Genomic DNA, 23551 nt, shown 5'->3' on the forward strand with positions numbered 1-23551 from the left:
AGCCCTGATGATTTTCACTATACTCTTTTGATTGTACTTTACTAACTGAAATAATCTTTCATTTAAATTATTGTTTATATAGTTTTGAGCTGAATTTTTATAAATTCTTATACACATGTAATGGGTATATAAATTTGATATAAACTATGTAATAAGTGCTTGTAATGTTTAATTTTTATTGCACAATGTTTATGCCAAAATATTTTGGGGGGATGAAATTGAAAAGGTCAAGTTTATTATATTATATCCAAGGTTAGCAGATACTGAGTTTGAGTTAGCATATCATTGCATGAAAATGTAGATGTCTATTTTGCATACCATTTTAATGGTTTAGAAAGTTAGTCTACTATTGAATTTTCTCATATGAATTAGATTACATTACCACAGTGCATTGAAAATACTTAATAAATCCAAAAAAAAAGAGTTCTACTTTAAGTTTCTTTGTGCTGTATAATACATTCAGTCAATAAAACCAAAATAGCTGTACTGAATCACAGTTGGGTTTTAGTCTTTGTATTGGCAGACTAGTATGGCCTCAAGATACTGATCTACACTGACTTTTGTTCCATGACTCCAGAACACAGCTTCCTTGTACATTTGTCTTACCCTGAAATTCCTTTTTGTTACTCTCATTTCTTGTAGCAATATTTATAAAATCAGTCACAAAAGTCTGTACATTTCTCAGCTCCCCTGTATACCAGTATTAGAGATGTACATCAAATAACAAGCTAGATACTGTGGGATGTATGTGGTTCCACACACCTCCTAATTGGTTGTTGTTACTGCCTGTCTATCATAAATCCTGAACTTATTACACTGTTTGGGCTCTCTGCACCACACAATTGACCACGTCCTCATTCCAGGCATTAACTACCTCTTTTCTCCAACACTCACTCTTTTGTGGATATGCTGCTTTACGTCTGCCTTGGCTGATGTTGCATCATTCAGACAATGATTGCTTGTCTGGGAAAGATGTTTCCTGGACTGAAACACTGTGTGCAGGTATGTGATGTGTCTGTACAAAAAATTATATCCTGACATCTTCCTTCTCCACCTCTTCTTGCTTCCTACACTGAAGCAGACTTTATGAACTCCCCTTTTTTACTGTCTTTGGTCTTCAAGAATCTAAAGACAAATATGGGAATAATGTGTATGATTTATAGCCTTTTTTTTTCTTCCTTTTAAAGTGCTTTTTGCTCAGCCTTGAATACTTTTGTAACAAAGCAGCATCAAAGTCACCATTGCCATGTTAAGGGTAACATTTTTATTTTAATTTAAACCACTTTAATTCATGCATGATATTGGATTTATACAAGAGGGTTTGTTTGAAGACATGCTTCTCCCTTTTTTCCTCCACTAGTAGCATCTGTTAGTAAGCTTATGCTATGTGTGCCCATCAGTTCAAACTGGATTTATATTAAACCATCTAATTCTGAGTGGATAGAATTGTTTTCATTTTTATTGAATTTTTGGTGGCAGGTTTTTTCTGGTTTAGTTGTGTTTTTTTCTAAGGTACCTAATGTATTCCTATGAAATATGTAATTTCTGCATTAAGTGACACTTTAACTGAGCTTTGAAGTTGATTGACAGTTTCTAGTTATAGGAATTTCTTTAGGTGAGCTGTTAAATGCTACGTTGTTACCATGGGTTCAGTTAGAATGGCATAGTAATTAAACGTTGAGTATGACCATTTCTACCAATATTTTCTGTTCTCTCTCTCTATTTTTAAGGCATGTAACTTTTTCATATCAAGTAGAAGTTGTTTATATCATGAAGAGATGTCTTTTTATCAATCTAGAGAAAAATATAGTACTATTCAGATTAATTTGTGGGGGTTTGACCTTGGCTTAAGTAGGAATCTCATATGCATTTTGTTTAGGAAATGCAATGAATTGATTGGAAGGTTTATTCTGTGTCATTTATCTTATATCATTACTTCAACAGCTTATGATTCTAATCAAAAAATGTCACTTTGGTTTTTAAATCTATTTTTATCACCCAGAACATCTCATCTGTCAATATTTGATTAGAAGTCCTCGCTGCTTGAGACAGCTTTTCTCTGTCTGACAGATAATCTGAAGCTCTGAGACCATCGATTGAAGCTTCACCTCTTGGAGGGGAAAAAAAAAATAAAAAGAGGTATAAAGAGCTAGGAGATAATTTTTGATTACACTTCAACTTGTGACTTCTGCTTTGGGCCCAATAGAAAGGCTGAATCTTCCTGTCTTATCACTGCAAGGACAGACTACTCATGTATTGATTTAGACAGAAAAGTTCAACTAAGTTCCAGTTTGATTTCTTCCTAACACCTCATCTCAATTTAAGGAAAATTATCCTTTTTTTTTTTTTTGTTTTTCTTTTCAGCTTCACTTTCTCTCCTTTTAATTTTCAGTGCAGCAGAATACAAGTCGCTTGTCTACCACAAGCATTTGGTATGCCTGTCCATGTGCTATACATACCATAAAATACTTACTGTTCAAGCACTGTCTTTGATTTGATTACTTCATTGCAATAGAGTTAATTGTCCTGCAGATGAAAAAGAGGCAAAAATTGCAATCTGAGATATATGTAAAATTAGAAGAATTTGAATTTTGTTGTTGTTGGAGACCCTGAAAAGTCTTCTGTGACTGCCTGCTATAGTGACAAGTTCTTGTCTGATCTACTTATAAATATGTCTTTTGAGGAAAATTGAATGATATTTCTTGGTGTCTCTAGGAAAAAATGCTGCATTTAATGTTTTTAAACATTCAGATCATAAATCTGTATTTGATAGTAAGTAGCACTGCCATATTTTCCCTACATAGCATAGGGCTGAAATTCAGGCATTTAGTTAGACAAGTACCATAAATACAGTGGTAGATTTCTATCTCTAGTTATCCAAGTATTTTTCTTTATCTAAATTCATAGCTTTCATGTATAACTTACTCTTCATAGAAGGATAACTTGGAAGTTCTTCCTCTTAATGACATACCTGGATCCTGGATGTGGTAAATTCAGAGCCTAATGAGCAAAGATGTATTAGCTGGCTATATAAAAGCTATTGTGCATATTTTATATCTTATATTCATACATACTGTGTTGAAATTTGTCAGTATTCTGGGTTTGAAGTTAGATTTTATGTCAGACAGAGAAGTGCTAGTGAAAAGCTAAAAATAAGGTGAAATTTTGCTATGCCTGGGAACATTTAGCATAGACATAGAAAGAGCAAGCTTTTTGTCCAGTGTCAGAATGAAAAGATATTAACCAAAATAATCAGGGACAGGAGTAAGTAATCTCCTTCATGGAAGACATCTAAAGATGTAGAGTCAAAGTTGTTCAAACCAAAAATACTTGAAAATGAGAAATACAACCACTAGAAATTTGGCAAATTTAAAAAAAAAAAAAAAAACACCTCAGCTCTGTCAAAATTCACATTAACAGCTAAGAATCTGAATACAGTATGTAGATAGCTGGAAGCCAATGTAGGGCTCAAAGGGGCTGTTCCTGAATTTAGCTGTATGTTTAGAACAGCAATAGGGATCCTTATTAATAGGTGTCCAAACAAATGTACATCAGAGGTACTCACAATTATTAGATAATTTATATCTAATTAAGCTCTCCTTTGGGTTTCTGAACTAATGACCTGATTAATTTTGATTTCCAGCTTTGTCAATTATGTATTTTTCTTTTATATATCCATTTTTGAGGCAAACTCACTGTAAGAGCAAAAAGTAGTACTTTGAACACATCACAGATGTACTATCACCTACCTTGACTGAGGTGTTTCTTAATCATTCTTGTGAAACGCAGTATTATATCTACCTCAAGTAATCTGAGATTTTGTTGCTGATTGAAATTTAGATTAATTTGTTCTGGCAAAAGCCTTGGAAAACAATTAAAAGCTTAGATATGTTGACAAGAAAGGGCAACAATTGCTAATTTTAACCAATGAGCAAGAAGAATGATCCTGCTCAGATTCTGCCATCTGAGCTGTAGCAGGTAACTTTACAGTTAACTCATTAAATTGAGTCATGAAATAGCATTTAATGGTAGTCTGTATTTCCCAGCACCCTGAAGAAAAGGATCTTGGGTATCATGAGCAAAAGCAGGTAAAAGCAACAGGAGAAAGAAAATTAAGAGAACCTGTACTTTTGTTTCTTTTTTTTTTAAAAAAAAAAAAGCTGTTCATAGTGACAGGTATGCACAAAACTTTCTCTGAGCCTAGATTCAAAAGATGAGCAGAATTACTACGGAAAGGAAAAAAAAAAAAAAGGATTAAATTCACTTCCGTTACTGCAGGAATTAGAATTTCATTTTAAGTGACATATTGAATCTGCTTCATATTTAGTTTCTAACAACCATAATTATAAACAATACTAGTTAACAGAGTAACAAATCCCATATTTACATCAGTTGTTTATAGGAGGTTCAAATATGGGTGAATAAGCAGCAGTTAAATAAAAATCAAAGTTCTTCTAGCTGTTATACTCTGGATAGCAGGTAGAAGAATGAAAGTCAGTTCTCTTTCTACATACTAGATATTCCGATCCTAGTAGATAGAGTTGAATTGGAACCTTTTTTCCTGGGTTTGTGAGTTTGGGTTTTTTTAATTTGTTCATTGATGTGTCATCAGTTGTGAACTTCAGGAAGGAAATAACTTCTAGATTCTTAATCATTCAATCCACCTTCACATTATAAAAATGCACAGAGCGTTTTTTATTCACTTTTCTTGAAAAGAGTCAAAGACTTAAAATGGCGTTGCATTCAACAGATGAAGTTCTGAATTTTTTTTTGCTTTTCTCTACTTCCATTTGCATCGTATCAACCTATTCCAACTCCAGAATTTTCAGCAATATCTTCCTTTGCTTTTCTGTGGCAAACATCCCTGCTATGTTTGTTTCAAAAATATCTGTTTTCAGATTTCCTTGTAATATGAGAAGGTTACATACTGTCATACACTGTCATACATGGAGATTAAGGTCAAAATACTATTCAATTTTGTTCATGAACTAAGCTACCCATGACTTGCTTTCCAGACTATTCAACATTACAAATAGCTCAGTGGTACAGTAATTTAAAACAAAACTCTTGTTGACTTCTGTTGTAGATGTTATTATTCAGCATGTCTGCATATCAGGATCATAGGTCATAAATCAGATGATCTCTAATTATGTATCTATATTTAATGGCCACCTGTGAACAATTTATTTTAAATGATTTGTTCATTAGCACATAAGAATTCAAGGAAAGAATATGATTTATTTTTATGGATTTCCCTTCAGCTGCTTTAATTATGAGGTTGTTTCTGGTTTGTTGCTATAATCCCAAATTTATTCTAGGAAAAATGAGGTTGGGGAATGAAAAAGAAAAGAACTGAGACTGAGAAGACTGGCTAATATTTTTGGTGTTAATAAGCAAAATTGGATCCTACATGATCCTCAGATTCTTCCAGGAAAATACCTGGTGGCCTCAGTCTGAAGCATTCCTAGTACAGAAGAAATTTTTCAGTTACAGTAAAGCTGTCTTTTCTAAACATATGAAAATTGTATTTGTAAAAGCAGATAATTTGGGCTGACTTCCACAGGCATGGCTAGCTCATGTTTCTATAAGAATATTTCCTGCTGTATTTTAACTGCCTGATTGGAAATCATGGGATTTCTATAGAATTCCAGCTAATAGTTGATGAGAAACAATCATCAATAAGAATTTCTTTTAGTATTAGGGAACAACATGCTCCCTATAAACTGTTTTTGCTAAAATCAAGGAGAAAAACAATTAAAGTAAACTTGCATGGGAAAGTTCATCCTTAATGATTCTATTTTGTTGAAATTATAGATAATTAAAACCATTGCCTTGAAAAAAAACCCAACAAGCAAACACCAAAGGTGATACTCAGCATTCCACAGTTTTAACATTTAATAACAGAAATTAAAAGGAGATTTTTTTGTATCTCTCCTCATTCAGCAAAACACACAGTGCTCTGAAACTGCTGAAGTGAGCTGAAAACCTGTTGCTGGTTGTAAATGGGCTTTGAACAAAGTCCATAATGAAGCTATAAAATAACTTTTGCAAAATTTCTTATCAAAAGTTTTTTGTTCTCTATAAGATACAGTTAGAAAGAGCTTTTCTAAAATTACATTTCTATTTATTTCTTTTTATTTTAAAGTGCCTCCTCCATCAGTTCAGTTCTTTGATGTAGTTTTTATGATATTGTTAAGGCAATTGGCCAATCAAGTTTCTTTTTATCTGTTTCAGCAATGGGCTGTTGGAGGCCTCATCTCACAAAGGCTAATCTCTCTTATCTATATAGTTGAAACTTTTATCGTTCAATTAACTTCTTCACCGTTCCTTTGAAAATGTGTACATGTGCATATGTATGTATGCATTCATCTTTTGATGTATGCATACATACCTACATTTTATAATTCATGCATACTCATATATAGATATACACCAAAATGAACCAAAATATTTCTGGATTTGATTTCTGTGATCAAGAAAAGAGCTGTCACCATGTAGTAGCTGCTGAGAGCTAACCAGATACGAAACTCTTAATTTCACTATTCTGGTGTGCAAGGATATATTGACATAAAGCTCAGAGGTTTTTATATCACCGAATAAAAATGGTTTAATTCAAAGGTAAAGAAGTATGTCAATTGTAGGACAGACTGATAGGATACAAACTGTTTAAGGAAATGTCTGCCAGGTATGCTTATATATTTAGCTTCTGGGAAGAAGGTATGGTACTTTGATAATTATATTAGTCAGGCTTTAAGAAATCATTCTGATTCTGCAATGCTTTTGGAAGACTCTTTCCTAATAGAATCACAGAATCATAGAATAGTTAGGGTTAGAAAGGACATTAAGATCATCTAGTTCCAACCCCCCTGCCATGGGCAGGGACACCTCACACTAAACCATGTTGCCCAAGGCTTTCTCCAACCTGGCCTTGAACACCGCCAGGGATGGAGCATTCACAACATCGTTGGGCAACCTGTTCTCGTTACCCCTTGTCCTACCACTACAGACCCTAATGAATAGTCCCTCCCCAGCATCACTATAGGCCCCCTTCAGATACTCGAAAGCTGCTATGAGGTCTCCACGCAGCCTTCTCTTCTCCAGGATGAACAGCCCCAACTTTCTTAGCCTATCTTCATACGAGAGGTGCTCCAGTCCCTTGATCATCCTCATGGCCCTCCTCTGGACTTGTTCCAACAGTTCCATGTCCCTTTTATGTTGAGGACACCAGAACTGCACACAATGCTCCAGGTGAGGTCTCATGAGAGCATAAAGGGGCAGGATCACCTCCTTCGACATGCTGGTCACACTCCTTTTGATGCAGCACAGGGTATGGTTGGCTTTCTAGGCTGTATGTTCACACTGCCTGCTCATGTTCATTTTCTCATCGACCAATACCCCCAAGTCCTTCTCTGCATGGCTACTCTGAATCTCTTCTCTGCCCCACCTGTAGCTGTGCCTGGGATTGCTCCCACCCAGGTGTAGGACCTTGCACTTGGCATGGTTAAACTTCATAAGGTTGGCATCAGCCCACCTCACAAGCGTGTCAAGGTCCCTCTGGATGGCATTCCTTCCCTCCAGCATATCAACCGAACCACACAGCTTGCTGTCATCAGCAAACTTGCTGAGGGCACACTCAATCCCACTGTCCATGTCACAAGAAGACTGGTACCAACACCAATCCCCCAGGGACACCACTCGTTACTGGTCTCCAGCTCAACATCGAGCCATTGACCACAACTCTTTGTGTGCAGCCATCCAGCCAGTTTTTTATCCACCAAGTGGTTCACCTACCAAATTGATGTCTCCCCAATTTAGAGACAAGGATGTCGTGTGGGACAGTGTCCAATGCTTTGCACAAGTCCAGGTAGATGACATCAACTGCTCTACCCCTGTCCATCACTTCCTTATCCCCATCATAGAAGGCCACCAAATTGGTCAGGCAGGATTTCCCCTTAGTGAAGCCATGCTGGCTGTCACCAAGCACCTTGTTGTTTTTCATGTGCCTTAGCATGCCTTCCAGGAGAATCTGCTGCAAGATTTTGCCAGGCACAGAGGTAAGACTGACTGGTCTGTAGTTCCTGGGTCACTCATTTTCCCCTTCTTGAAAATGGGGATTATATTTCCCTTTTTCCAGTCGTTGGGAACTTCACCTGACTGCCATGGTTTTTCAAATATAATGGACAGTGGCTTAGCAACTTCATTCGCCAGCTCCTTCAGAACCCGAGAATGGATTTCATCAGGACCCATGGACTTGTGTATGTTCACTTTTTTAAGATATCTTGAACCAGATCCTCTCCTAATCTTATGTTATTTTTTCATTTATTGATGAATAAATCCCTGAAGACTTTCCAGGGAAGTGCAAACCTTCCTTGTTTTTCCTTTTTAATCATGCTTCAAAAATTAATACAGAATTATATTAAATGGAAAAAAAAAATCCAAGAAAAGTTTATTATTCATTATTAAATTCTGCCATATATCATTATCTACTTAATGCTGTTTTTCTGTGGTACAGTAAATAACCATGGAGATTAATAGGACTCCTGAAGCTTTAGGTCTCTACTTTGCTCATAAAGCTGTCTATGTTCTTTCAATATTTGTAGGAAAATGCTAAGATATTTCCTCAGAAGTGAAGGCTTCCTTCCTTACTTGCCTAAAATTAAATTGTAGGAATTTACAAGATATCTCCGTGTATCAGATTTTTTGGGGGGGGAACTCAGAAATTTGTACCTTTCTAGAACTACCTTGCTATGCTTATTTAAAATAAAGCTATAAAATACTCTATTATAAAAGTCCTCTGGATTTTCTGTGGATGACCAAAAACTAAAATATATAAAATTACAACAAACACCAAGGAGCTGAAATATGAGTACGAAAACATAAGTGACATCTATGGATCTTTACTTTTATCACTTTATGTTCATTTAAAGTAAGAAATCATTATCTCCACATCTTTTAAAACTGATGTAGCATAAATGCCTATTATTATATTAATGCATTCATTCTCTCTTTTTTTTTTTTTTTTTCATGTTTAAATGTCTGACAGAATGTGAGTGAATAGTAAAGAAAGTAAATCAGCTTTGGTCATTCCCCGTTCCTTGCTATACATATAAACTGCATTTTCTAAGGGTTCAAGTTCAGTTTCTGCATCTGTGAATGCAATAATCTTATTTCAGACACCTTGTGAAGAAGTAGTCTTAACATATCACTTCAAAAGGGGAAAAGGGTTGAAATAGATTACTGTGTATCTTACACCTTAGGTGTATATATATTACATCAGTCTTATCTGAATGTTCAAGTTCAGGATCAGCTTTTTGCTTAATCTAGTACTGAATTTAATGTCCCCGTGAGTAGTAATGCATCTCATGAGAGAATTGAATTCTTCAACAAAAATATAAGTGCAAGCTGTTTGGAAAATGCAGAGTTACTTCTTTCATCTTATTTAAAAGAAAAGCATTTTTCTGACATTTTGATCCAATTGAATGTCACTAGTTGGATGTTAGGAGCTCTCTGTGTTTTTATCTTAGTAACAAAAAAGGAGTATATGAATTTTCTATTTCAAAAAAGCTTGGAAAATCATACAGTAAAAAGTACTCAGGGAAAAAATAAAAATTAGAAACACTCTTAAACCTCCAAAAAATAATAATGGTTTTACAAGTAAATGGATTTATAGTTTCATGTACAAAAAACAACCAACAAAAAAAAAAAAGTATTTTTTTTTCTGGTAATTTTCATCAATTGTTTTTTAGTATTTGCTGAAGCTTTGTCTAAATTTGACCATGTTTTCTTTATAGTATGTCGTTGTCAGCTAAAAATAAATAATGGTGTTTTCTTTACACATCTGGGTTTAATTCTTATCTCTAAAAATCTTCTTTTTAGTTTGGCCATTTGAACTTTAGGATGGCATTTTCCTTTCACTCTGTATCAAGTTTAAGACCAGGTAATTTATTCAAAACCAAATCAGTGAATCACAGAAAGAGATACATGATAAGACTGCTCAAGAAATATTTGTATTTGGTTCTGAATTTTGTAGATAAATATCCTATGAGTTTGGAGAAATGAGTATAACTTTATTAAGTACTAGTTTTGTGCCAGTGAGATGGAGATTATTCCATAAAAATTTTATTGAATACATCCGTCTTTAGTTGCTATTGTAGAAAATGTTAAGTTTCTATTCTTTAAACCGCTTTAAAGACAGTGTGAGCTTCACCTTTTCCAATACATGCTGGTGCAAACTCAAGAAATCAATGGTGACATTTTTGCATTTGAAAGTAACACAGCTGCAGTTCTGATGTGGTTGAAAGATGACAAAAGGTGTATAGTAGCACTAGATCAATGACTAGAATTTTTTTATTCATGAGCTTCATTGTTTTCTTTGCTCTGGCTAATCCACTCAGTGTCATTCTTGCCTTCTCTCTATTCTCTTTTGCAGCTCAATAAGCTTTCTTTCCATTTATTATCAATATCCATCCTTTCTTCCTTTCTGTTCATATCCTTGTGGACATTTTGTCCCTTCTTCCTTTATATCTAAAATTTGGATACTTGATATGTCGTCTTCTCCCACACATCTCTTTCTGTTCAACTCTGGGTTTTTTGCTTTCATATCTCTTGCAGAATCAAATTCAAGTCCTTTGCCATGTTTTTTAATAAAGGGCCTTGCCTCACATGTCTAAACTAATAACTGCCTCTTGTCCTTTATCTTCTCTTGCTTCACATTACTGGTTTGTTTTTCATTGCTACTCTTGCTTCTGTGACATGAATAGTCATTCTATTATATCCTCTTATTTCAAAGTCTTTCTAAACCTATTTGCTTTGAGAAAATGCCTCACTCCTTTGTGTCCAAAACTTTCATTTCTTATATTTCTTCATGTCATGGTTTAAACCCAGTCAGGTAACTCATTCACTCACTACCCCCCCCCCCCCCCCACCTTCTTTCCCTTCCCCTACTCCCGGAGGGACAGAGAGGAGAGCCGAAAAGAATGCAACTCCCACGGGTTGAGATAAGAACAGTTTAGTAACTAAGGTATAACACAAATCACTATTGCTACCACCAATAATAACAATGATAAAGGAAATAACAAGGGAAGAGAATACATCATCTCACCACCAGCCGACCGATAACTCGCCCCCCCCAGCCCGACCAAGCACCGACCGATACCTCCTCCAACCCCGCAGTCTCCCAGCCCTTCTGGCTAACTCCCAATTACATCCTGGGCATGACATGTTGTGGTATGGAATACCTCTTTGGTCAGTTTGGGTCAGCTGTCCTGTCTCTGCTTCCTCCTGGCTTCTCCTCATCCCTGGCAGAGCATGAGGCTCACAAAGTCCTTGGCCAAACTAAAACATCATTGTTATCAGCTCTGTTCCCGAGCTGAAAGTCAAAACACTGCACTGCACCAGCTACCAAGAAGGAGAAAAATGACTGCTACTGCTGAACCCAGGACACTTCAGCAAAGGTCTTTGAAAGCCTGTAGAGAATAATATTTCTTATTAGCAGTAATATTGATAAATTAACCTGCTAAAATGAAGAGCAAGCAATATGACACAAGATTGACTGAACTGGTAACATGGTTTCAGAATCTCTGACCCTGTTTTGGTTCTTTTCCCTGACCTGCTACATTAGTCTTACAGCTTCAGCTGTTTTAGATATAATGATTTAGAAAACATAGAGCATCAACTGCCAAAGAAATGACACAGAGAAATTACTAATATCCCTCTTTAGTAGGGAGGCTTGTTTTTTCTTTTATTCCTTTTACTTTATTCTTTCAGGCATGAATTATTCTATAGTATATTAAATGAATATACAGTTGGTCTCTAGATTTTCATCAGTAATGAAGACTAAGAGTAAAAACCCCTATGTGACGCAAAGCCTAAATGACTCATTTTAGCAAAAGGGATATTAAAGGACAAAGGAGAAATCTAATAAATGAAATAATTCTCATCTTCACCCTTGATATAGCTAGTCTTAGATATAGTGAGCTCTGCAAAACATCAGTATTCATGTCAGAGAAAACTGAATTAATAATGCTGAAAAATGAATTATTTCATAGCATAGATTTTGTTTTTTTACTGCAACCTTTTTAAAAAAGAAAATGAAAATTCATTAACTTTCTGCTATGAATTATTTTCTTTTTCATAGTATTTAACTTCACTAGACCATCATTGTGCATGTCATTTCTGATGGATAAAATATTCCTGCAGCAGCTGTACAACAATATAATTAAACGTTTCCTACTTTTGATGGATAAATTACTAGAAACATTTATATGGTGGAACAACTGCATTAGCCACCATTTCTTTGCCTGGTTTATTGCACTAGAGAGCCTCATTCCTCTATAAATATTATAACATAAAATTGTAGGAAGGGAAATTACAGTCAGGATGAAATAGCTGATAGGAGTCTTTTTAGTTTTGACAGTGGAGGTTTCTTGGGGAGATAAGGTAAAATGTTTAGGAAGTAAGAGTTTCCTTTCCAGTTTGTTTGAAAGTAATTTAATCCATTAAACATAAAATTTGCAAATATGAGTTTGGAGTGTGTCAAAATTTGAGATTTTCCTTTCTTGGAGAATTGCTAATATTGCTGTTGGTTTTAACCTTGAAAATTTTATTACACAAGTCTATTGTAGAAAAAACACCAGAATTTCCAGTTGAAACTTTTGTGTGGGTTTGCTTCACATTTAATCCTGCACTCTCTAAGTATTTTATTCCACCACTCTCAATAGGATCATTCAGTCCCAGCTAATCTGTATCTTCTTTCATGCTCCATGAAGATCTGATTTTTAGGAAGCACAGCAATAGTTCAGTAAATAGGGAGATTCTGTGACCATATCAGACATCTTATCAACCTAAACATTAGAGACAAACAGGGAACATAAAACACCTGGGATGAGTTTCCTGAGAGGCAGCCCAGTAGGCCTATCCTACTCGCTTTCTATTAGGAATACTTCTGGAACATAAGTAGAAAGGAAGAGACATCTGTGCTGTTAGTGCTGCACCATCAGAGTTATCAGGTAACACTGCAAGTTATATACAGCACAGCTGTGGATAATTCCTATAGTTCTATATTACAGTACATGGCTACCAGTAGTTATAACTGCTTTGGTGTGTTGCAGATTAAAACTAGAGACACTATGGCATTATGCAGTTAACACAGAATGAATCATTAAGGATTTAGCATTAGTTTAGGAAACTAAACTGCAATAACATTATCTTGAAAAGGGGTGATCTAAATTATATTTGCAATAGTTTATGGTACCTGAGTGAGGAAAGAGTTTGTCTTCCAGCTCAGTAGATGATCAATATTACTACTTCAGTATTTTGACCATTTGATTTAGGAAAAAGCTTGGGTATTCTTTTTCACCATTTTTTGTCTTTATTTCCCTTCTTGGAAGGTCAGCTCTAAACATAGGCCTGCCTGAGTCCTGTCCTGAAATTCATAACCCACAGCTTTCCAGGTACATCAGCCACAAGGACAAGCGAGTTCTATGAAGACTGGCATCAATCTGACTCTAGAGAGGAGAAAAATTTAATTCATTTTTGTATAGGAGAAATTCTGTTTGCCAGAGCCCTGTAAGTGTTCCACAAACCAGTGAGACTTTAAAGTCTATTAAAAATTTGCTTTAGAAAACATTAGAAACTGCTTTAGAAAACATTAGAAACTGCTTTAGAAAGAAACTTTTTCTCTCCTTTGAGACTATATTTCTAAGCTGTACTTCCAAAGTGCATACAGACATTCCCATAACCTCCAAAGTATTTTAAGCAGAACAAGCCATTTGAACTAACTGTATCATTATTATTATTATGAGTCTTTCATGATAGTGAAAAGTCCTTCCTTTCAGATGCTTACCAGTGGAACAAATGCATCTTACTGGAGTATTGATTTAGCATCATGCCTTTATAGGTGATACAAACAGCATGCATTCAGGAGAAGAGGAACAAAGGTGACAGATGGGAGAACAAGGGAAATGAATGGGAAGCTTTTCTGAGATCAGTTCCTGCATTAATAACTTAAGCATCAGCCTTGGAACCCAACAAAGTCCACAGGATGGGTATAATTGTTCTAAGTGGGTTTCAAATATTATTCCAATTTCTTCTTTAGGTTTATGCAACTCTTATTAATTCGCATAAGTGCATTCCCAAAATTAAAATCAAATCTGAGATATTTGAAACTCATTCATGATGTTTATTTATTATAAATATGCCTAAGACTCTTCAACATTAATAGAAATATCCTTGTTCCGGTAGCAAAATGGTCAAGCTCATTAAGAGATTCAATCTTCTCTGGGAACTGCGATCATGAGATTGTTGAGTTTGCAAACCTCAGGACAGTGAGAAAATTGTGCAGCAAGCTCACTGCCCTGGGCTTCAAAAGAGGAGATTTTGGCCTCTTCAGGAACCTACTTAGTAAGGTTCCATGGGATATAGCCCTGGAGGGCAGGGGGGCCCAAGACTGTTGGTTGATATTCAAGGATCACCTGCTACAAGCGCAGGAGTGTTGTGTCCCAGCCAGAAGGAAGTGCAGCAGAAGGGCCAGGAGACCTCCTTGGATGGATAAGGAGCTGCTGGGGAAATTTAGAGGGAAAAGAGAGGCTTATAAAAGGTGGAAACAAGGACAGGCAGCCTGGGAAGAATACAGGGATGTTGTCCAGGAAGCTAGGGACCAGGTTAGGAAAGCTAAGGCCCGGTTAGAATTAAACTTGGCTAGGGATGTGAAAGATAACAGGAAAAGATTCTATAGGTACATTGTGAATAAAAGACAGACCAGGGACAATGTAGAACTAGCTACCCCAGATTTGGAGAAGGCTGAAGTTCTTAATGACTTTTTTGCCTCAGTCTTCCCTGGCAAATGCTCTGACCAAACCACCCAAGTCTTGGAAGGCAGAAGCAGGGACTGTGAGAATGAAGACCTTGGGCCCACTGTAGGAGAGGAACTGGTTCGAAACCATCTCAAGAACCTGAACGTGCACAAGTCCATGGGACCTGATAAAATCCATTCTCAGGTCCTGAAGGAGCTGACAAATGAAGCTGCTGAGCCACTGTCCATCATATTTGAGAAATCATGGCAGTCAGGTGAAGTTCCTGATGACTGGAAAAAGGGAAATATAACCCCCATTTTCAAGAAGGGGAAAATGGATGACACAGGGAATTACAGAGCAGTCAGTCTCACCTCTGTGCCTGGCAAAATCTTGGAGCAGATTCTCCTGGAAGGCATGTTAAGGCACATGAAAAACAACAAGGTGCTTGGTGACAGCCAGCATGGCTTCACTAAAGGGAAATCCTGCCTGACCAATTTGGTGGCCTTCTATGATGGGGATAAGGAAGTGATGGACAGGGGTAGAGCAGTAGAGCAGTTGATGTCATCTACCTGGACTTGTGCAAAGCATTGGACACTGTCCCACACGACATCCTTGTCTCTAAACTGGGGAGACATCAATTTGGTAGGTGAACCACTTGGTGGATAAAAAACTGGCTGGATGGCTGCACACAAAGAGTTGTGGTCAATGGCTCGATGTTGAGCTGGAGACCAGTAACGAGTGGTGTCCCTGAGAGATCGGTGTTGGGACCAGTCTTGTTTAAAATCTTTGTCGCTGACGTGGACAGTGGGATTGAGTGCGCCCTCAGCAAGTTTGCTGATGACATCAAGCTGTGTGGTTCGGTTGATACGCTGGAGGGAAGGAATGGCATCCAGAGGGACCTCTACACGCTTGTGAGGTGGGCTGATGCCAACCTCATGAGGTTTAACCATGCCAAGTGCAAGGTCCTACACCTGGGTCAGAGCAATCCCAGGCACAGCTACAGGTTGGGCAGAGAAGAGATTCAGAGCAGCCCTGCGGAGAAGGACTTGGGGGTATTGGTCGATGAGAAAATGAACATGAGCAGGCAGTGTGAACATACAGCCCAGAAAGCCAACCATATCCTGTGCTGCACCAAAAGGAGTGTGACCAGCAGGTCGAAGGAGGTGATCCTGCCCCTCTCTCTCATGAGACCTCATCTGGAGTATTGTGTGCCGTTCTGGTGTCCTCAACATAAAAAGGACAAGGAACTGTTGGAACAAGTCCAGAGAAGGGCCATGAGGATGATCAGGGGGCTGGAGCACCTCCCGTATGAAGATAGGCTGAGGAAGTTGGGGCTGTTCATCCTGGAGAAGAGAAGGCTGCGTGGAGACCTCATAGCAGCCTTCCAGTATCTGAAGGGGGCCTACAGGGATGCTGGGGAGGGACTATTCATTAGGGTCTGTAGTGGTAGGACAAGGGGTAACAGATTAAAACTTAAACAAGGAAGTTTAGGTAGGATGTAAGGAAGAAGTTTTTTACTGTGAGGGTGGTGAGGCACTGGAATGGGTTGCCCAGGGAAGTTATGAATGCTCCATCCCTGGCGGTGTTCAAGGCCAGGTTGGATGAAGCCTTGGGTGTGATGGTTTAGTGTGAGGTGTCCCTGCCCATGGCAGGCGGGTTGGAACTTGATGACCTTAAGGTCCTTTCCAACCCTGACTGTTCTATGATTCTATGATTCTAATTTCCAGGAAAAAACTGGAAACTTAGATCCTGAAAGTGTTCCAGCGGGCTTTCCTCCTGCAGATCAGCAAGTCTTTGTGATAGATGCACTCTGCCATCTAGATAACTTCCACTGAAATTGTGATAACCTGAAGTGCATTTCTGATGCTTCATTCAGTGTAAAAATGATAGATATGCTTAGTTGTTCCTTTTACCTCCCTTTATACTTTTGTGCAATTTAATGGTTAATAAATGCTTGGAAGACACACAATTTTGAAGACAGAATACCCTAGACCCATTGGGATACCTTCAAGAGGATATGCCTATATACTCTACTAGTGCCTTCCAAAGCACTGTTTTTATAAATTCCATAAACTAAGGAATGATGTAACCTTGAGTAGAGCAGTTACTGTATTTTGGAGCCAGAGTGTGAGTGTAGTATAGTGTACATTCAGAATAAGACTTGAATTCAACTTTGAGCTCAGCAATTTTATTCGAGTGCCTCTTTTCTTATGTAACTGTGCTCAAAAGGGCAAAAGATAAATAACACTTGCAGGTCCAAAGAGGAAGACCAACACCTTTAAAGCTGCTGAAGAGTTATGCTGTATACTATTTTTCATGTACAGTAGTGAAATCTAAACTTTACTCAGAGAAGAAGTAATTAGGAATTTATGTTATTAGTGAAAAACCTGGCCATATGCTGTTGAAAGTGACTAGTACAGATTGCTTCACTCTCCAGTGTATCTTCAAGCATACATTTTTACAGCTGTTGGTATCTGTAGATACTCTAATTCTCTCTGCCTCAAAGGGACTGATCACTTTTATCACTTGGCCACATATCTGAATAGATAAGTGGAAAAACTTTTGTAAATCTTTGGCCTATATAAAAAGAGTTATTTCTGATGTTAAAGACAGTGAATAATGGCAAGAGTGAAGAAGTTACACCTTACCTGCCTGAATTGCCTGAATATTTCTTTGAAAGAGAAACACTGTCCAAAAATGGAAGAATTTGATTCAGTAATGAATATTCTTATTTATATAAGAATATACTTATTTATATAGTCAAATCAATGACTGCACGATTGAAAAACATGAAGAACTTTTTCTTAAATATTATTGATGTTTGTTTTTTTAAAAGATGAATTCTGATTTTTTTCATATAAAACACAAAGCTATGAGGGAAATTTTGGAAGGTGTCCTGGGTTCAGCAGTAGCAGTCATTTTTCCCCTTCTTGGTAGCTGGTGCAGTGCAGTGTTTTGACTTTCAGCTTGGGAACAGAGCTGATAGTGATGTTTTGGTTTGGCCAAGGACTTTGTGAGCCTCATGCTCTGCCAGGGAGGAGGGGGAGCCAGGAGGAAGCAGAGACAGGACACCTGACCCAAACTGACCAAAGAGGTATTCCATACCACAGCACGTCATGCCCAGGATGTAACTGGGAGTCAGCCGGAAGGGCTGGGAGACGGCAGGGTTGGAGGAGGTATCGGTGAGAGCTTGGTCGGGCTGGGGGGGCGAGTTATCGGTCGGCTGGTGGTGAGGTGTTGTATTCTCTTCCCTTGTTATTTCCTTTATCATTATTATCACTGGTGGTAGCAGTAGTGATTTGTGTTATACCTTAGTTACTAAACTGTTCTTATCTCAACCCGTGGGAGTTGCATTCTTTTCGATTCTCCTCTCCGTCCCTCCGGGAGCAGGGGGAGGGCAAGAAAGGGGGGGAAGTGAGCGAACGAATTACCTGACTGGGTTTAAACCACGACAGTTCTTTTTGGCGCCCAACGTGGGGCTCGAAGGGTTGAGATAACGACAGATCTGACCGGATTAATAGTCACTCATCACAATGGTGATTTATTGGCTCTCAGAGTTGTTCTTCTTGATCTCACAGCTTCAGACCGTTGTAACTTACTTAGAGCCGGTATTTGCTGTGATAGTGTTTATCAAGTACGGGGCTTGGGCTAAGGTTCTTGTCTCACTGTGCTTTATGGCAATGGCTTGTAATACGGGCGGGCTCCAGCAGCAGGGCGGGACGGACGTGGCCGTGGACTTGTACCTGGCCGTCCGGCTGCTCTTCACCGTCCTGGCCCTCACCCTACTCTCCATCTCCGTGAGGCTGCGGGGAGCCGAGGGGGAGCGGCCCCGGGAGCCGGCGGCAGCCGAACCGGCCCGGGAGAGCGGCCCCGGGGACCAAGCGGCGGCGGGAGCGGGGCCGGAGGCCGCGAGGGGACGGCTGCCGGTGGAGGAGGCCGGGGCGGTCGAGGAGAGGAAGGAGGCGGCTGCAGAGCAGCGGGAGAAGGCGGCGGAGGAGCCGAGCCCCGCGGAAGAGCCGAGCCCCGCGGCCGAGCCGAGCCCCGCGGCCGAGCCCAGCCCCGCGGAGGAGCCCAGCCCCGCGACGGCCGGGAGCATTTCCCGGCAGCCGCCCGCCGAGCCCCAGGAGGATGCAGGAGACCACGCAGCATTTCCCAGCAAGGCGGAGGAGGAAGAGCTGGACTCGGGAAAAGAGAAGCTGGCGGTGGGAGAGCCGGCAAGCACAGCAGCTACACCAGCCCCAGTGACAAGCGCAGCAGCTACACCAGCCCCAGTGACAAGCACAGCAGCATCGTTTGAGAGTTCTGAAGGTTTTGAATGGCCTTTGGGTATCCTTGGGACCTGCCTGCTGATTGTGATGGGGATCAGCATGTTGGCACACACACAGACTGTGTTCTACCCACCACCATTTTGTCTGATCTCAAAAGTTAAGCAGAGTCAGGTTTGGGTCTTGTCTGGGTTTGGACGACGATGTAGGGGGACCAAGAGGTTTTCCCCAAGGCTGGACAGTCACGAGTGGCAGGGTGTGTGTGACAGTATGGGCAAGTATCTAGTCCACTGGGCCCCTCCAGTGCTTTGGAAGCGTTGGAGATGGAAGGCAGCTGTATGGAGTCCCCAGCAACAAGCTGCAGAAACTGCTTAAGGGGACAGTGAATTATTTTAAGCCTGGTGGGCCCATGGTACTTCAGGCCATCAGAGCAGAGATGCCACATAGAGATGGACTCATGATCGAGGGGTGGATTTAGCAATGGACACTATTGCCCAGGTTATTCACGAGTGTGAACACTGCACACAGTCTCTCCTGCTCTGGAAGACTGTTACAAGAGATGGAGCCTGACATCATGGACCAGATGGACTCAGCAGCTTTATAGGGACTGGTCTATGCACTAAGATAAGAGTATATTGAAAATGTGGGATCTGAGCATGACGTGAATGGTATGGAATAAGGGGTGGATAATGTCCTGGGTTCAGCAGTAGCAGTCATTTTTCCCCTTCTTGGTAGCTGGTGCAGTGCAGTGTTTTGACTTTCAGCTTGGGAACAGAGCTGATAGTGATGTTTTGGTTTGGCCAAGGACTTTGTGAGCCTCATGCTCTGCCAGGGAGGAGGGGGAGCCAGGAGGAAGCAGAGACAGGACACCTGACCCAAACTGACCAAAGAGGTATTCCATACCACAGCACGTCATGCCCAGGATGTAACTGGGAGTCAGCCGGAAGGGCTGGGAGACGGCAGGGTTGGAGGAGGTATCGGTGAGAGCTTGGTCGGGCTGGGGGGGCGAGTTATCGGTCGGCTGGTGGTGAGGTGTTGTATTCTCTTCCCTTGTTATTTCCTTTATCATTATTATCACTGGTGGTAGCAGTAGTGATTTGTGTTATACCTTAGTTACTAAACTGTTCTTATCTCAACCCGTGGGAGTTGCATTCTTTTCGATTCTCCTCTCCGTCCCTCCGGGAGCAGGGGGAGGGCAAGAAAGGGGGGGAAGTGAGCGAACGAATTACCTGACTGGGTTTAAACCACGACAGAAGGTTATTCATGACGTCAAGAGTTGATTGGAAGAAATTACACTGTCTCTACTCTGTCACTATTTTGTGTGACATAATCATAAAGAAAAATATACGGCAGATATTTTGAACATTAATTTCTAGAAATGGAAACCTGTATTTATGTTTCTGAGAGCTTGATTTTATAGGATTAACACATTAAATTTATTGCTAAGTAGGACTCTAAAGTTCTCAATCAATTGGTCAGTTTACAGTTCACCTTAAATTTTAGTCTTTATTTAAATACTATGTAAATATGCAGTGTAGAATGACCACAGTAAAAGATTTCTTTGCCATTAAAAATGCAGCTCAGCAGCTTTGTAATAAATGGTGACATTATGTATATGCCAATCCCTTCTGGAAAATTGGAGCAATTCTAGACTTTGCCAAGAATTTGACATGCCACCCTAAATGTTTAATCAGGGATGCTGTGACTTTCAATGCTGCTTGTATAAATGTGTCAGTCTAATTTTTATTAAACCTCTTCAAAAGGAAGGAGAATCTGCTTCTGAGAAAAAAAAAAATTATGACTGAACGAAACTAATGCTATTAATACATTTCTCACTGGGTATGATATAAGTAATCTAAAATTAACTATGATCCTCACTTCACTGAGCACAAACTTCCCTAGGAAAAGTTTTGAATTGGAACAGAACTCAGAGGAGTGTTGTGTCAAATTAATGATCATGAAGCAAGGCTTGCAGAGCATTAGTAGTCAGCTTCTGCCTTGGGTGACACCAGGGAATAGATGCCATTCAGCCATCTGAACAGAATTTCTATGATAAAACCTGTCCCTCAAAAAAACGCCCAGAAGAACCTAATGGGAATTTCCTGTGACTACTCCACTGGTTGATTCTATTCTGGCCATGGAAAATACATCCTAGATTTCAGATAAGGGCCAGAGAAGCCAACTAAAGGCATCATTATAATCACAGAATCATAGAATCATAGAATCATTAGGGTTGGAAAGGACCTTAAGATCATCTAGTTCCAACCCCCCTGCCATGGGCAGGGACACCTTACGCTAAATCATATCACCCAAGGCTTCATCCAACCTGGCCTTGAACACTGCCAGGGATGGAGCATTCACAACCTCCCTGGGCAACCCATTCCAGTGCCTCACCACCCTAACAGGAAAGAATTTCCTCCTTATATCCAATCTAAACTTCCCCTGTTTAAGTTTTAACCTGTTACCCCTTGTCCTGTCACTACAGTCTCTAATGAAGAGTCCCTCTCCAGCATCCCTATAGGCCCCCTTCAGATAATCTGTTGGTGCTGTAGATTAAAAGGCCTATACAAGTTAGTAGTTTTAATTTTGAAAAGCTTTGGTTATATGTACTGTCTTCTCGTTTTTATAAATAGACTGACTTTGTTTAGTAAGGCTAGCTGCATTCCTTAGGAGAATTTGGAAGAATTTAGGTTTCTGCATATGAGTTAAACTTCACAACATAGTATTTTTATATGAATATTTCTAGTTCATAATGGTGCTCTTACTGGTGTTTCTTCAGATTGTTTCTTGTATACATTATATTTGCTATTTATTCATCCTCTAGTATTAAAATAACAAAATGATTAGGAGTGAGGAACCTTAAATGTCATCTAGTTCCAACTCGCCTGCCATGGCCAGGGACACCTTACACTAGATCAGGTTGCTCAGAAACCCATCCATAAAATCGTAGAATAGTTAGGGTTGGAAAGGACCTTAAGGTCATCAAGTTCCAACCCCCCTGCCGTGGGCAGGGACACCTCACACTAAACCATATCACCCAAGGCTTTCTCCATCCTGGCCTTGAACACCGCCAGGGATGGAGCATTCACAGCTTCCCTGGGCAACCCATTCCAGTGCCTCACCACCCTCACAGTGAAGAACTTCCTTATATCTAATCTAAACTTCCCCTGTTTAAGTTTTAACCTGTTACCCCTTGTCCTGTCACTACAGTCCCTAATGAAGAGTCCCTCCCCAGCATCCCTATAGGCCCCCTTCAGATACTGGAAGGCTGCTATGAGGTCTCCACACAGCCTTCTCTTCTCCAGGCTGAACAGCCCCAACTTTCTCAGCCTGTCTTCATATGGGAGGTGCTCCAGTACCCTGATCATCCTCATGGCCCCCCTCTGGACTTGTTCCAACAGTTCCATGTCCTTTTTATGTTGAGGATACCAGAACTGCACACAATACTTCAAGTGAGGTCTCGTGAGAGCAGAGTAGAGGGGCAAGATCACCTCCTTTGATCCATCCTGGCCTTGACCAATTGCAGGGATGGGGGATCCACAACTTCTCCAGGCACCCTCTTCCAGTGTCTCACCACCCTCATAGTAAATAACTTCTTCCTAATGTCTAACCAAATTCTGCCCTTTTTCAGCTTAAAGTTGTTCCCCCTAGTTTGTCACTATATGGGATTGTAAAAAGTCCCTCTCCAGGTTTCTTGTTTGCCCCCTCTAAAAACCAAGTTTATAAATGTTTTACTAATGCCAACTCATCCAGGTTTTAATTCCTAGTACTTGTAAGAAAGTAGTGGGCCCCATTGTAGTTTACATTTTGTTTATTTCTTCTGACATAGAACATGGAATATGGTGTGTTTGGGGAGTGCTCTATAAATACATAACAGAAACATGGTCTATAGGATGAACAAGGCATATGAATAGATGAAAATGAAGGCCAGGAGACAGTGCTGGTCAGTGTAATAAGCAGTGGTTTTGGTGTGTATGTTCTCAGTCTTTTGAAGTTTTACAGAAAGCTTGGCAATAAGAATAAAGAGGTATTTTGATGCATACTTAAAATATTAAAGGAAGAAAGGGTGAATTCTCTGGTTTTATACAACGGAATCCTCCACTGGAGTTGAAAGGAAGAAGGAGTTTTCCTTACAGCTGGTTTGCTCCCAGTGTGTTCAATAAGAAGTGGCACCCTATTCATTTTTTGACAAAATAAGGAAGTAAGACTTGACCAGTTCTGGATTGTACCTCTAATTGCATGCTCTTACTTAACCCAAAATTGAGTAATTGCTGTATTTGCCAGCATTCTTTCTAGCAGTCTAGAAAGTGGGTACAACCAGAATCTGTAGAATCTTTTCTAGTTGCTGAATGATTATATGCATCTAGTGGCATCAAATGCTGTTCTGGTTTTTCTTTTGTATAATGCTCTGTCCCACAATATGTACTGCAGCAGTTTTACCCAGACGTGACATCCACCTGTGCTGTTGGGCATAAAGAAGAGGTGAAAACTGGG

The sequence above is a fragment of the Pezoporus occidentalis genome, unplaced genomic scaffold (genome assembly GCF_034315485.1).
Source record: "Pezoporus occidentalis ecotype Australia unplaced genomic scaffold, CSIRO_AGI_Poc_V1 ctg1, whole genome shotgun sequence".
Lineage (NCBI taxonomy): Eukaryota > Metazoa > Chordata > Aves > Psittaciformes > Psittacidae > Pezoporus > Pezoporus occidentalis.